We start from the raw sequence: 16,302 nt of genomic DNA on the forward strand, positions 1-16,302 counted from the left end.
TTGAATAGACATTTCTACAAAGAAGACATACAAATGGCCAACAGGTATATGAAAAGGTGCTCAACAGCACAAATCATCAGGGAAATGCAAATCAAAACCACAGTGAGATGTTACCTCACACCTGTTAGAATGGCCACTATAAAATAAAGAAAATGAGGGGCTTCCCTGGTGTCAGAGTGGTTAAGAATCCGCCTGCCAATGCAGGGCACACAGGTTCAAGCCCTGGTCCGGGAAGGTCCCACATGCCATGGAGCAACTAAGCCCTTGTGCCACAACTACTGAGCCTGCGCTCTAGAGCCCGCAAGCCACAACTACTGAGCCTGCATGGTGCAACTACTGAAGCCTGTGCACCTAGAGCCCGTGCTTCACAACGAGAGAAGCCACCACAATGAGAAGCCCGTGCACCGCAATGAAGAGCAGCGCCCGCTCGCCAAAACTAGAGAAAGCCCACATGCAGCAACGAAGACTCAACGCAGTCAAAAATAACTAAATAAAATAATTTATAAAAAAAAAAGTGACAATGTGGAGAAATTGGAACCCCTGTACACTGTTGGTGGGAATATAAAAATGGTACAGCCACTATGGAAAATAGTGGAGAGATTCCTCAAAAAATTAAAAATGGAACTATCATATGATCTAGCACTCCCATTTCTGGGCATACATCTAAAATAATTGAAAGAAAGATCTCAAAGAGATATCTACATTCCTATGTTCATTGCAGCATTTTTTACAATAGCCAAGATGCAGAAACCACTTAAGTGTCCATTAATGTAGCCTAGATAAAGAAAATGCAGTATATAATACAGTGAAATACTGATCAGCCTTAAAAAAGAAGAAAATTCTGCCATGTGCAATAATATGGATGAACCTTGAGGACATTATGCTAGATGAAATAAGCCAGTCACAGTAGGACAAATACTGCATGATTCCATTTATCTAAAATAGTCAAGCTCATAGAAACAGAGAGTAGAATGGTGGTTACTAGGTGCAAAGGAAATGGGAGGTATTGTTCAATGGGTATAAAGTTTCAATCATGCAAGATGAACAAGTTCTAAAGACACATATAGTGCCTTAGTAACAACAGTACAACATAGTACCTGTACAACACAGTGCCTATGGTAACAATACCATTTGTAAGCTTAAAATTTAAGAGGGTAAATCTCATGTTAAATGGTCTTACCACAATAAAAAATAAATAAATAAGATGTACGGATACAGAAAGATCGAAAGTAATTTAAAAAGATATCCCAGGCAATTACTTACCAAAAGTAAGCCAGTGTGTAGCTACATTAATATGAGAAATCACAGACTATAAGGGAAAAAGTATTATTAGGGTCAAAAAGGACCACATAATGATGAATTATAATTCATCAGAAACATATAATGATCCTGATGCTATGAGAACCTAGTAAAGCCTCAAAAGTTAGGTGTGGCCTTGTTGCTTCTGGGTGGAAGCTCTAAGAATTAGCACGTGCTTTGCCACATGCCCTTGTTTTCCTCCACCACGGCAATCAGGACTGTCCAGATGGTACCTTCTCCATCAGCCTGGGTCCTAGAGTGAGGCTAATGAAAATACTACTAGCAATTCATGATGCACATGGAGCATGAGTAAGAAATAAATCTTTACTGGGCTGCTTGTTTCTGACAGCTTTATTGAGGTAAAATCAGCACACAATATTTAAAGTCTACAATTTGTTAAGTTTTGGCACACATATGCACCTGTAGAGCCATCACCACAATCAAGATAGTGAACACATCCAGTATCCCCCAAATTTCTTCATGTCCTTTGTGATCCCCCCTCTCATCTTCACCCTCTGCTTGGTTCCACGTGACCACTGGATCTGCTGTGGTCATTGTAGATCACTTGCATTTTCTGCAATTTTATATACATGGAATCATACAGTATGTACTCTTGTTTGTCTTTCAATCAGCACAATTATTTTGAGATTCATGCATGCTGTAGGGTTCATAAATAGTTCATACTTATTGAGTTGTATTCTGTCATATAGCTGTACATTTATGTATTTATCCATTCACCCATGGATGGACATTCTGATTGTTTCCAGTTTTTGGCTATTACAAATAAAGCTACTATGAACATTCCTGTAGAAGTCTTTGTGTGGACGTATGCTTTCATTTCTCTTGGGTAAATACCCAGGAATGGCTGGATCAGATAGTAGCTGTATATTTACCTTGTAAAGAAACTGCCAAACTGTTTTACAAAAGTGTACAATGGTGGTTTTGATTTTCATTTCCACAGCGACTAATAACATTGAAAACCTTTTTATGAGCTTATTTGTCCATCACCCATATATCATCTTTGGTGAAGTGTCTGTTTGAATATCTGCCCATTTTTTATTGGGTTGTTTGTTTTCCTTTTCAACTCAAAACTTCTGACCTTTGGAAGACACTGTTAAGAGAATAAAAACACCGTTGAGGACAGGTTGTGTGTGTGTAACTATAAACAGTAGAACAAGGGAGATCTTTGTGGTAGTTTTGTATCTTGATTGTGGTGGTGGTTATACAAATATGTACATGTGATAAATAAAACATACATAGTATCAATGTTAATATTCCTGGTTTTGACAGTATATTATAATTATGTAAGATATAACTGTGAGATAATAGGAAATATATATATTGGTCTCTGCCCCTGGTTCCTGGCCCAGAGCTCCTAAAACCCTTGTGATTTCCTAAGTGATAAGAGCACTAGGAGCACCGTTTGTTCCAATATTTGGTCTTTGACCCCATCCCTGATATAGGGTGCTAAATCCCTTGGAACTTCCTGTGTGATAGGAGGGTCTTTTGTTCTAATGAAATGACTCTGGGTGGACTCCCGGATGGCTCTTAGATGGGGGCTGGTCACCAGAAAGACCAAGCCATAATAAGAAGCTTGGGATCCGGCCCGCCACCCCCGCACCCCCCCCCTCCCCTGCCACAGAGGCTGAAAATAGAGTTAATAATTGATCATGCCTGCATGAGGAAGCCTCCATAAAAATCTCAACAGAAGGGTTTCGTGGAGCTTCCAGCTTGGTGAACACATCCACCTTCTGGGAGGGTGATGCAACCCAACTCCACAGGGTCAGAAGCTCCTGTGCTTGGGACCCTCCCAGACCTCGCCCTATGTATCTATCTGTTCATCTGGCTGCTCATGTGTGTCCCTTATCATATCTTTTAATAAACTGGTAAACGTTAAGTCAGTGTTTCCCTGAGTTCTGTGAGCTGTTCTAGCAAATAACGGAATCCAAGGGGGAGGAAGTCATGGGAGCCTCCGATTTGTAGCTAAGTTGGACAGAAGTTGTGGCTAATCATGGGGTCCTACTATTTGCCATTGGCCTCTAAAGCATGTGTGTGCGGGGGGAGGACTCATGGGAATGAGCCCTTAACCTGTGGGATTTGATGCGTCTCCAGGTTGATTGTGTCATAATGGAGTTAAGCTGTAGGACAACCAGCTGGTGTTGCGGAGAATTGCTTGTGAGGAACCTATCCCCCCGCCACACGCACACATCTGGTGTCAGAAGTGTTGTGAGTGTGGTAGTGGTGTGAAAGTAAAGGAGAAACACAGGAGGAAGACTGGGTTTTTCTAACTCAATAACCACTGAGGGAAACTGGGTGAAGGGTATACAGGGCCTCTGCACCATCTTTGCAACTACCCGTGAATCTAAAATTATTTCAAAAAAAAATTAAAAAGAAAATAAACAAACCCCAGACTTTCTAAAATAAATGGTGTTTGGACAATTGATTATATATTAGGGAGAAAATAAAATTGGATCCCTATCTTACAATATATATAAAAGTCAACCCCTAGAGTATTAAAGACTTTAATATGAATAGAAAATTATTAGAGAAGACAGTATGGAAATTGTCTTTGTGACTGCAAGCTAGGAAAATATTTCTTAATGTTCAAAAAAGAGCACACCAAAAGGAAGAAAATCAATAAACTTGACTACATTTATATTAAGGATTTTTGATTCACATAAAGAGAGTGAAAAGATAAGCTACAAACTGAGAGAATAATTGCAACACATAAAACCGAGTAAGATTTAATATCTAGGCTATATAAGTTACTTCGATACATCAATAAGAAAAGACAATTCAACTAGCAAAATGGACAAAGAAATGAATGGTATTTTCACTTAGGAGAAAGCATAAATAATCCATAAACATTTGAAAAAATTTTCCAGTTCATCTGAAATCAGGGAAATGAAAGTTGAAATCATAATAAAACCCAATTACACAGCCACCAAATGCAAAAGTTAGATAATAGTGAATGTTAGCTAGAATATGGACTAAAGGGAACTTTCACGTGTTGCTGATATTGGTGTAAACTGGAAAAGTTCCCTAGGAAAATAGTATGTCGTTACCTTAATAAGTTGAACAATGCATACACTCTACAAGCTAGGAATTCTACTATGAGGTATACTTCCTAGAGAAACTCTTGCACATGGGCAGCAAGAGACATGTAGAAGAATGTTTATAGCTGCATTGCCTATAATAGCAAAACATACAAACAAACAAATATAACAAAAATGATGGCTTCATCATTTTGAGATTTATCTATGTTATTGCATGAAGCTGCATTTGATTTTCACCACTCTATTGTATGAATACTGTTGTACGGGGGGAAATGCCACAACTTATTTACCTATTCTTTTCATTAAAAGCCCTAAAGCCAGACTGTTTTACGGGTGAATCTTGACTAAACTTTCAAAGGAACAGATAATTCTTATCTTATACATGTTATTCCAAAGGGGAGAAATTATCCAACTCATTTTTAAGAGGTTAATATAATACTGATACCAAGACCACTTAAGGGCAGTAGAATGGACAACCTCATTTGTGAACATGCAGCGAAAATTCTAAATAAAATTTAAACCTAGTAGTAAATTTAAAAATAATGTATTACATACAACCAGAGTACAGCTTATTCTAGGAATGTAAGGATTCTTGAAAATTAAAAACTGTCGGTGCTTTTGGCTTCCTAACCTAGTCCCACTACTTATTTGTAGGCAATAAATAGCACAGGCAAGGAGAACAATCCAAGCAGTAAGCCACTACAGTTACTGTGAACCAGGACAAATTATATGGAGGACCAGGGAATGAATGTCTGGGGTTCGTTCATACAGCAAGGCTAATGATTTCAACATACGGATAAAACAGATGTGCAGCTGCATGATTTATTAACTTTAACTAGGTTGAAGCTGACAGGGAAAACACCTGTCTTATGGATCCAGAACCCAGAAGCTCTCCTGGGTGTAAAGGCTCAGGATAATGTTTTTCTTTCAGGACATCATGTCTTTGTCTTCTGCATAAATCCCTTGTAGGTGCCTCCCCAGATCTTCCCCCAAGGTAGAGTTAACATCTCTAACTTCCACTTATTTCATTTGCAGGTGGTATTATTGCCTTAGAAGATCACAATTTTACAACCATCATGTAATGAATAGATCCAGGTAAGGATCATCAATGTATATACTAAAACTATTGGGTGAAAGATTGCTGCAGAACAGGAAATTTACATGGTTTCAAAGTATCATTCCATAGGTTAACTGATTAACTATAAAGAGGAAAAGGTAACTTTAAAGTAGAATTCTGATGGATACCACCTGAAACAAATTATCAAATTTACCATCACCAATAACAAGGCAAACTGGCATTATGTGCCTCTTGATGTGATGTGATGGCAAGTACACATCATCACACATATAGTATTTTTGCCAAAAGTGATTCACCTGAATCTAATTGTTGAGGGGAAGGTGACCAAATCCAGATTGTGGGACATTCTAAAAGACAACTTCCCTGGACTCTTCAAAACCAGTAGAGTCATGAAAGACCACCTATGTGTGTGTGCATTGCATACATGCATGTGTATGTGTACTGTTCTAGATTAAAGATAAAGATAAAAGGATACTAAAAAGGCTTGACCACCAAATGCACTGTGGGATCCTTAACTGGATCGTAGATCAAATAAGAAAAAAGTTATAAAGGAAATTGGCGATAATTGATGAAATTTTACCATGTTACTGTATATTAAATATATTAATGTTAAATTCCTTGGATGTAATAATGGTATTGCAGATATTTAGGAGAATGTTCTTGTTAAAGAACTACGTGCTGAAGTGTTCAGGCATAAAGCGTCTTCATGTCTGGAAATTTCAAATGGTTCAGCAAAAAGAGAAAAAAGTACGTAGATGGATACCCAGATAAATAAAATGTGGCCAAACGTTAACAACTGGTGAATCTAGGTAATGGATAAGCTATTAATTCATTATACCATAAGTTCACCTTTTCTGGGGATTATTTTTCAAAATAAAAAGTTGAGGGAAAAAGAAAAAAGAAAAAACTAAAAAAAAAATGCACTACTACAGTTGGCAAAAGGCAAGGGCAGCAAGGGAGAAATGATATGCAGTGCAAAATTACAGAAACTTTAATCTTACTTGGTTAATCACCCACTGTGTTCTTGAAACCCTCACTTTTGTGGTCACAAAAATGGAAACATTCCATACTTTTTGTTTTTCTCCTCTCTCTTCATAAGGTCTGACTCATCTGAGTAGCTTCTCCTGAATTTACTTATTAGTGAATTTATTTCTTGGTAGTTAACCTTGATGCTTTTCCCACCTGCTATATAATAAACTCCCCTTCTCAATTCGCCCCCATTGATCAATGCTGTCCTTTCAACAAGTGAAATTCACCTTAATAGCTTAAAGGAGGAAAACTATATGATTGTTGCCCTCAGTGCAAGGAAAGCACACAATAAAATTCAGTGCCTCTTAAAAAGTGAGAAAAGAATTTCCTTAATATGAAAAGGAGCATCTGTAGCAAAACCTCCATCAAACCTCATACATTAAAGTACAAGTACGCTTATGAACCTTAGAAGCATTTCCTTTAATAGTGGTAATGAAGTAGACCATTAGGATGCAGGGTACTTATATCACCACTGATGTTCAGTGTGATATTGGAGGTCCTGACCAACACAATAAGACCAGAAAATGAAAGAGTAACTCTAAGTATTGGAAAGGAAGAGATTTATTTGCAGATTATATGATCATTTGCATAAAAATAATCATAATAAGAATAGCTAATGTGTATTGAGTACTTAATATATTGCAGGAGCTGTTCAGTAAGCATTACATGTATAAATGCCACTTAATCCTACTTTAAAACAACCCTAGGAGATAGGTATAACTATTATCCCCATCTTACAGATAGTGACACTAAGGCACAGAGAAGGTAAGAAATTCGCTCAAGATCAACCAAAGCAGTCTAATTCTAGGCCCTTAAGTTTTAATCACTCTTCTATATTATAACTTTACTGTCATCAACACAACTTGCGACAAAGAGAGGTATGAGAGGTAGTCAAGAGCCAATGCAATAAAATTAGTATGTCTTTAGAGCTAGAGGAGAAGGCGTAACAGTGGTTCTCGATATTGGCTACATACTGGAATCACTTGGAGAGCTTTGAAAAATCCTGATGCCCAGCGTGCACCCAGACCAATTACATCTGAATCTTGGAAGAAGGGTGGAAAGGCCTCGGTAGTTTTTAAAGAACAATTGCATTAAAATGTCTTAAGAGAACTCAAGAATTCAAATTGTGGTGTAAGTTTCCTTTCTTGCAAGCTGGGTGAGGTTGCACACTCTGAGCAGATGAATTACAGAAGGGTGTAATTTGAACCCAGGAGAAGGATAGGGACTAGAAGTCCCACATTGTGGTGGAGACTGTAAAAAGGTCTCAGTGTATCCACATGTGGCTCAGATAGAGTCATCCTGAACCCTGCAAAGCTCAGGTGTCAAATCTCTGACTGATAATGACTTATTGTGCTAATAAATTGTCAACCCAATAGCCTTGACTTGTTTAAGGTGTCAATCTCAGCCTTCCTAAGAAGGTAACTATATCACAGCCAGGAACTGTTAAGCTGGTTACCTCAATGTGGCCTCCCTAGATGGTAACTCTATCATGATTGTGAATTGTTGACCCAGTAATCTGAAATCCCTGGAGATGGTAGAACTTCTTTTTCAGTGCGTAAGTGGCTTTTCAAGTCTGAAAAGGCTTAGAATTAAATATAGAAATGGGGACTTCCCTGGTGGTCCAATGGCTAAGACTCCATGCTCCCAATGCAGGGGGCCCAGGTTTAATCCCTGGTCAGGGAACTAGATCCCACATGCTGCAGCTAAGAGTTCGCATGCCGCAACTAAAGATCCCACATGCCACAAGTAAGACCCAGCACAGCCAAATAAATAAATAAATATAGAAATGATAAATAAATCAAACCTATCACATAAAATACTTTTGTGTTTAAAATAATTGTGTGTATGTGTTTGGTACTTAAAATGTAATTTTGAAATAATATGGCATATTGAAGAATCTAAGAGATTAGCCTAGTTTGGTAGATTAGACCTATGAAATGTAAGGAAATTTAATTGTTTGTAAATAATAATATTCTTATTTATTTATTTTGCGGTACGCGGGCCTCTCACTGTTGTGGCCTCTCCCGTTGTGGAGCACAGGCTCTGGACGCGCAGGCTCAGCGGCCATGGCTCATGGGCCCAGCCGCTCCACGGCATGTGGGATCGTTCCGGACCGGGGCACGAACCCACATCCCTTGCATCGGCAGGTAGACTCTCAACCACTGCACCACCAGGGAAGCCCAATAACAATATTATTTAAAAAAAAATTTTTTTTTTGGCCATGACGTGCAGCTTGTGGGATCTTAGCTCCCCGACCAGGGATTGAACCCAGGCCCTTGGTGATGAGAGCACAGAGTCCTAACCACTGGACCACCAGGGAATTCCCATGTAAATAATATTAGAATACTAGATCTACTAGATCTATATGTTATTTATTTATTTTAAAATTTATTTATTTATTTACTTGTGGCTGCTTTGGGTCTTCGTTCCTGCTTGCAGGCTTTCTCTAGTTGCAGCAAGTGGGGGTTACTCTTCGTTGCGATGTGCGGGCTTCTCATTGCCGTGGCTTTTCTTGTTGTGGAACATGGGCTCTAGGCACATGGGCTTCAGTAGCTGCAGCACACGGGCTCAGTAGTTGTGGCTTGTGGGCTCTAGAGCGCAGGCTCAGTAGTTGTGGCACATGGGCTTAGTTGCTCTGTAGCATGTGGGATCTTCCCGGACCAGGGCTTGAACCTGTATTTCCTGCATTGGCAGGAGGATTCTTTTTTTTTTTGTGGTATGCAGGCCTCTCACTGTTGTGGCCTCTCCCACTGTGGAGCACAGGCTCCAGACGCGCAGGCCCAGCGGCCATGGCCCACGGGCCCAGCTGCTCAGCGGCATGTGGGATCCTCCCGGACCGGGGCACGAACCCGTGTCCCCTGCATCGGCAGGCGGACTCCCAACCACTGCGCCACCAGGGAAGCCCTGGCAGGAGGATTCTTAACCACTGCGCCACCAGAGAAATCCTGATCTATTTGTTATTTATATATATGTAACAAATTTTTGTTAAGTACTTGGGAAGAATTTGCTCACCAGAGATGAAACTTGATTGCGCAGGCATATGATGGGTGTAAAATGAAAAGAGAATACATGAAATTTACATTCAGTTTACAATGTTTAATGAAATTACATTTTATAAATTTTAAAATGGTTTTTTTTTTTTTTTTTTTGTGATACCCGGGCCTCTCACTGTTGTGGCCTCTCCCGCCTCAGAGCACAGTCTCCAGATGCGCAGGCCCAGCGGCCATGGCTCACAGGCCCAGCCGCTCCACGGCATGCGGGATCCTCCCAGACGGCAGGCACAAACCCGCGTCCCCTGCATCGGCAGGCGGACTCTCAACCACTGCGCCACCAGGGAAGCCCCCCAAAATGGAATTGTTTAACAGAGTTTAATTGTTCTGCCTGAGTTACCCGAACAATAATAAAAGATCTCCTTAAGCCTAATCATTATTTTTATATAAATATAATCAATTTATAAATAGAATAATATATTTGTAAGTTGAACTTTTAAGTTTTAAATAAAGCCAAGGTTTTGAGTTTGTAGATGAAAAAATTTAATATTAATTTAGAACTTAAAATGCTGTAGTCTTTTGTGCTCACAAAACCTGCCCTCAGACATGAAAAAAAAATCACATCAACACTATTATTATCTGCATTTAACTGATGAAGAAATGGAAGCTCAGAAAGGTTAAGAAAACAGGAATCAACTCCATGCGTGTGTGGCTTTAAAGCCTGTGCTCTTAACCAGTGTGCATGTGGTTTCCCTGATGGATCAACCTCCTGAAAAGTCAAATGACTTTGGAATAATTAAGTAAACTATTTTGAAGTGACTTAAGCAATGTCTGCTCATATGCATTATAGGTTGACTTCACAGCTAAGCGGTCAATTTCAGCTCAAGGAAAGAGACTTTACTGGCTCATGTGACAGAAAATTCTGGCTTCAGGCAGGGTTGCTACAGACTCAAACCCTGCTTCTCTCTGTCCATCAGTCTGTGTTGAGTCCATTCAGACACAGGCTTTCTTGTGGTGCAAGATGACTGGTGCTATCCCTCTGGGCTCAAGGACAGCTGGAAAATGTGGCTGCCTCTCTCCCAGTGTTCCCACAAAGAAATCATTGCATCTCACTGACTCTGATTAGCTCATGGGTCTATTCTGGAACTAATTACTGTGACCGAGAAAATGTGATGTTTTAAATGGCCATGCCTGGCGTCTCAGGTTGACCCCTAGAGTTGGAGGTGGCGTCAAATCCACCACAAACACGTGGGCTGAGAGTAGGGAGGGAGCAGTCCTGGAGAAGGGGGATTGGATGACAGTCAGAAAAAACAGATGTCCATTACAGTGGGCAAACTTCTCTCTTACTTAAGTACCTCACTATATCATTCACATGTACTGCTGACATAGTCTCTTCCTTTTGGCCAGGAATCACGATACAACACTATAACTTAACTGTGTATCCTTTATTCTGCCCATTATTGCATTTTGAGAGCAGGGATATCTGTCTTTCCTTTCATCAGTGACCAAAATAAAAGCTGTTCAGGCATTTATGTAAATGAATGAAACCCAGATTACAGGAGCCTGGGTTTGTTACCTCAGAAGAGAAATAAGGAAGATGGGAAAGTGTTTTTATGGTATTGTGGGTGGTAGCTATGTAGTATAAGGAAGGTAAGTCAAATTCACCAGACACTTATTGATAACTTCTTTGTGTTAGGCTGATTCCTGTTGGGGACAGTGTTCCAGTGGCCTTCAAGGAGCAACCAGCCTAGAGGAAGAGACAGATGGAAGGTGTTGGTTACTGTGATTTGGTTTCGGCCCAGATCCATGTTAGAATGGGCCACCATATAGCCCTTGGTAATGGGTTGAGTCCTGGAGAGGGTTGGGGTTATCAAGTGTAATGTTGATTGGGTTTAAGGTTTTTAGTTTCCATTTATTGAGCACCCCCGTCAAGTTACTTATACCCAAGGCCTGGGGCCTGGGCAGTAGGCAGGTCAAAAGGCTCCCAGAGTAGGCCCAGGTCCTGGCTCAGGGTTAAAACCACCACTTCAGAGTGTGAAGAACCTAGCCACAAGATACCCACAAAACCACAGACATATGGGGCAAATTGAGACAAAGCAGAGACCATGCTTCCAGACACCCAAAGGAATGGAGCATTGTCCCAGAGACAGCATGTCTACAGACATGGAAAGGGTACTGCTTAGTTCCAGAGCGGGGGTGTGCAGGGTGCCTGAGCTTGAGACTTTGTGAAATAGAGTTGATCACACTTTTTGCTTTGGCTGTTCAGAGGAAGGACATCTTTATCAAACTGCACCCATTCTGAAAACCTGACTGTGGTCATTCAGAAGCCAAGGCTTGCATAGGAAGTGGGGGAAAACAGGAGTAGAGCTAGAGAAGGAGCCATTCAGGCTCTATGAGAGAACAGCTCATTCCTTTCCCCTCCTACCTTCCTGGAGGGAGAGGCTAGTGATAGAAGGCAGCCCACCATGATACTCATTTCTCAGTGTATGTGGGTCTGAGGTAAACATGGAGAACTTCTTAAGGGTGAACAGGGAATAGCCTGCCCTCCTGGTCAAATGGTAACCCTGCTGCTGTTACATATGGGCCCAGGACGGCTGCCCATCACTCATCACTCAAGGCCTGCCAGACAGTTCCCTTGACCCAGATGCCCCAGGTAGGGGATGGAAGAGAACCTGAATAGGGAGCTGGTACCCTGTCAGCACAACAGGAGCAGAGTTAGAAAACACAACCCCAAGGGAAGCCAGAGGAATACTAATCTAGACCCTCTAGAAAAGTTGTCTTCAAACTGGGTATGCATACCCCTGGGGGTTCACAAAAACTTTCCAAGAGGTATGTGAGCATATTTAGCTTACAGGGAATCAATGTAAAGATCCTCAGCTTCCAGGTGTACTCTTTACAAAAATTAATCTGACTAAGAGGAGTGATGACAGCAAGATGGTAAAATAAGAAGCTCAGACTCTCTTCCCCAACAGAGACATTGACGTAACAATAATAGACAGTCCAAAAAGCCTTTATGAGAATTCCAGAAACCAGTGAAGAAACTCACAGTACCCAGGCAAACTAAAAGCCAAGAACAGCTACACTGAAACAGATAAGAGGAACCATTTCATTTCACTCACAATAGCCCTTCTCCCAAGCTGGCACGGCTTGGAGCACTCAGGAGTAGAATAGAAATCATAGAGTGAGTGCTCTCAGACCACAGTGGAATTAAACTAGAAATCAGCAACAGAAAAATGGCTAGATAATCCCAAAATATATGGAATTTAAAGTATTAAATAAACTTTAAATAACACAAAACTTCTAAACAACACACAGGCCAAAGAAGAGATATCAAGAGAAATTTTTAAATGTTTTGAACTAAATGAAAAACACAACTTATCAAAATTTGTGGGATGTAGCAAAAGAAGTGCTTTGATGGCACTGAATAACATATATTAGAAAGGAGGGAAACTCTAAACTCAATAATCTAAGCTCTACCTTTGGAAGTTTAGAAAAAGAAGAGAAAACTAAATCAAAAGTAAGCAGAAGAAAAGAAATAATAAAAATTAGAGCAGAAATCAATGAAGTTGAAAACAGGATATCAATAGAGAAAATGATCAAAACCGAAAGCTGGTTCTTTGAAAAGATGAATAAAGTTGATAAGCCTCTAGCTAGGCTAACTGAGAAAAAAGAGGACACAAATTTCTAATATCAGAAGTGAAAAAGGGGGCATCTGATCCCATGACCATTAAAAGGATAATAAAGGAATATGAGCAACTCTATGCCCACAAATTTAATAATCTAGATGAAATGGGCCAATTCCCTGAAAGATATAAACTATCAAAACTCACATAAGGGGCTTCCCTGGTGGCGCAGTGGTTGGGAGTCCGCCTGCCGATGCAGGGGACGCGGGTTCATGCCCGGTCCGGGAAGATCCCACATGCTGCAGAGCAACTACTAAGCCTGTGCTCTAGAGCCTGTGAGCCACAACTACTGAGCCCGCGTGCCACAACTAGTGAAGCCCACGCACCTAGAGCCCGTGCTCTGCAATAAGAGAACCACTGCAATGAGAAGGCTGCACACCACGACAAAGAGTAGCCTCCACTTGCCGCAACTAGAGAAAGTCAGTGCACAGCAACGAAGACCCAATGCAGCCAGAAATAAATAATAATAAATAAATAAATATTTTAAAAATCTTTAAAAAATACTGTGTATATGTCAATCCCAATCTCCCAGTTTATCCCTTCTCCCCTTTTCCCCCTGGTAGCCATACACTTATTTTCTATGTCTGTGACTCTATTTCCGTTTTGTAAATAAGTTTATTTGTACCATTTTTTTAGATTCCACATATAAGCAATATCATAAGATACTTGTCTTTCTCTGTCTGACTTACTTTACTCAGTACGACAGCCTCTAGGTCTATCCATATTGCTGTAAATGGCATTTGATTGCCGCTTCTGATCACAGAGGTGCAAAGAGAAGGGCAGCTATTGTTGTTGTATCTTCCCCCACTGTCACAAGCCACTCCCCCTCTGGTTCAAGTGACTTCCAGGTGATTTAAAGGACCAGCACCCTTTTCCTGCCCTTCATTTTTTTTTTTCTCCTTTTGGAGCCCAGATATTAAAGACTAGGAGATTCAAAAACAACTGCATATATGGGGAAAATTAGAATGTGACTGTACATACCCAGGGAAAGATGCAGGTCCAGAAAAGACCTGAGGAGACCTTAAGTTTACATCTCAGGCTGATCTGTGGTGCAGAGATAGCCTACAACAATAAAACAAAACAAACAAACAAATCCATCAAGTCCTGGGGATGGGAGAGAATATGATTTCCAAAGTTACCACATTATTAGATTCAAATGCCCAGTTTTCAACAACAATAAAAAATCACAAGGCATACAAAGAAACAAGATATCATGGCCCATTCAAAAAATAAAATAATTTTAAAAACCAACAAAAACTGTCTCTGAAAAAAGCCTGATGGCGAATCTACTAGAAAAGACTTAAAACACTTGTGTTAAAGATGCTTAAAGAACTAAAGGGAGATGTAGAGAAAGTCAAGAAAGTAATCTATGAGCAAAATGGAAATATCAATAAAGAGATAGAAAACCTAATAAGAAGCCAAAAAGAAATTCTGGAGCCAGAAGTTATAATAACTGAAATGAAAAATTCACTAGAGAGATTCAAAGTCACATTTGAGCAGGCAGAAGAAAGAATCAGTGAACTTGAAGATAGGACAATAGAAATTGTTAAGTCTGAGGAACAGAAAGAAAAAAGATTAAAGAAAAGTGAACAGAGGGCTTCCCTGGTGGCACAGTGGTTGAGAGTCTGCCTGCCGATGCAGGGGACACGGGTTCATGCCCTGGTCCGGGAAGATCCCACATGCCGCGGAGCGGCTGGGCCTGTGAGCCATGGCCACTGAGCCTGCACATCCGGAGCCTGTGCTCTGCAACGGGAGAGGCCACAGCAGTGAGAGGCCCGCGTACCGCCAAAAAAAAAAAAAAAAAGGGTGAACAGAGCTTAAGGGAACTGTGGGACAACATCAAGCAGACTGATTGTATGCATTGCAGGAGACCCAGCATGACGAGAGAGAGAAAGGGACAGAGAGAAAATTTGAAGAAAACAATGTTTGAAAACTTCCCAAATTTGATGAAAAATATGAATATAAACATCTAACAAGCTCAATGAACTCCAGGTAAGATGAACTCAGAGACTCATACTGAGATATAAAAGCAGCGGGAAAGAAGCAAATCATCACACAAAAGTGAGCCTCAATAAGATTTTTGGCAGATTTCTCATGAGAAACTTTGGAGGCCAGAAGGCAGTGGGCCAACATATTCAAAGTGTTCAAGGGAAAAAACTGTGAACCAGAATCCTATATCTGGCAAAACTGGCCTTCAAAAGTGAGGGAGAAATTAAGACATTCCCCAATAAACAAAAGCTGAAGAAATCAATATCTATACTTGATCTGCAAGAAATGCTCAAGGGAGTCCTGCAATGTGAAATACAAGGACATTAAACAGTAACTTGGAGCCATATAGAGAAATAGAAATCTCAACGGAAGTAAATACATGGGCAGTTACAAAAGCTAGTATTATTGTAACAATGGTTTGTAACTGCATATTTTGCTTTCAACATGATTTAAGAGACTAATACATTTAAAGAAAAAAATCTAATTAGTCTAAAAGCTAGTAGTCTTGTAACTGGTTTGAAACTCCAAATTTCATTTTTGACATAATTTAAGAGACTAATGAATTTAAAAGAATTATTAGTTTATGTTTTGGGGCACACAGTGTATAAAGATGTAATTCTGTGGCATCAACAACCAAAAGGGGTGGGGATGGAGATGGAAAGGAGCAGAGTTTTTGCATCTTATTGAAGTTAAGTTGTTATAAATTAAAATTAGAATGTTATAAGTTAAGGATGTTCAATGTAGTTCCCATGATAATCACAAAGAAAAGAACTACAGAATATAAACAAAAGAAAATGAGAAAGGAATGCAAATGTTTTGCTACAAATAAATCAACTAAACACAAAAGAAGACAGTAACACAGAAAATGAGGAACAAAAAGCTGTGGAGCATATAGAAAACAAGTAGCAAAATGACAGAAGTAAGTCCTTCCTTATCAGGAATTACTTTAAATGTAAATGGATTAAGTTCTCTAATCAAAAGACAGAGACTGGCAGAATGGATAGAAAACACATAATCCAACTATATGCTGCCTACAAAAGACTCACTTTATTTTATTTATTTTTTATTTTTTTTAACTTTTTATTTTATATTGGAGTATACATATACATGTATCCATTCTCCCGCAAACTCCCCTCCCATCCAGGCTGCCACATAACATTGAGCAGAGTTCCCTGTAC

General features: G+C 39.9%; 2 protein-coding genes across 7 annotated transcripts in view; one reads left to right on the forward strand and one right to left on the reverse strand.

The window, feature by feature from the left end:
- Positions 1-9,769, forward strand: part of ZNF691 (zinc finger protein 691) — a 39,855-nt gene extending 30,086 nt beyond the window's left edge. The window contains exons 2-3 of the transcript XR_013827879.1: positions 5,391-5,450; positions 9,655-9,769. The gene's annotated coding sequence lies outside the window, so the exon portion shown is untranslated. The remainder of the gene's footprint in view (positions 1-5,390; positions 5,451-9,654) is intronic.
- SLC2A1 (solute carrier family 2 member 1) overlaps positions 1-16,302 on the reverse strand; it is a 78,904-nt gene that overhangs the window by 24,794 nt on the left and 37,808 nt on the right. For 2 of the 6 annotated variants that reach the window (XR_013827874.1, XR_013827876.1), the window contains exon 12: positions 14,117-14,197. The exons of 2 other annotated variants lie outside the window; for them this stretch is intronic. The gene's annotated coding sequence lies outside the window, so the exon portion shown is untranslated. Of the gene's footprint in view, positions 1-1,693; positions 2,411-11,073; positions 11,200-14,116; positions 14,198-16,302 lie in introns of those variants that run through there. 2 more of the 6 variants (XR_013827877.1, XR_013827878.1) reach the window with 2 other exon arrangements.

The sequence above is a fragment of the Stenella coeruleoalba genome (genome assembly GCF_951394435.1).
Source record: "Stenella coeruleoalba genome assembly, chromosome: 1".
NCBI lineage: Eukaryota > Metazoa > Chordata > Mammalia > Artiodactyla > Delphinidae > Stenella > Stenella coeruleoalba.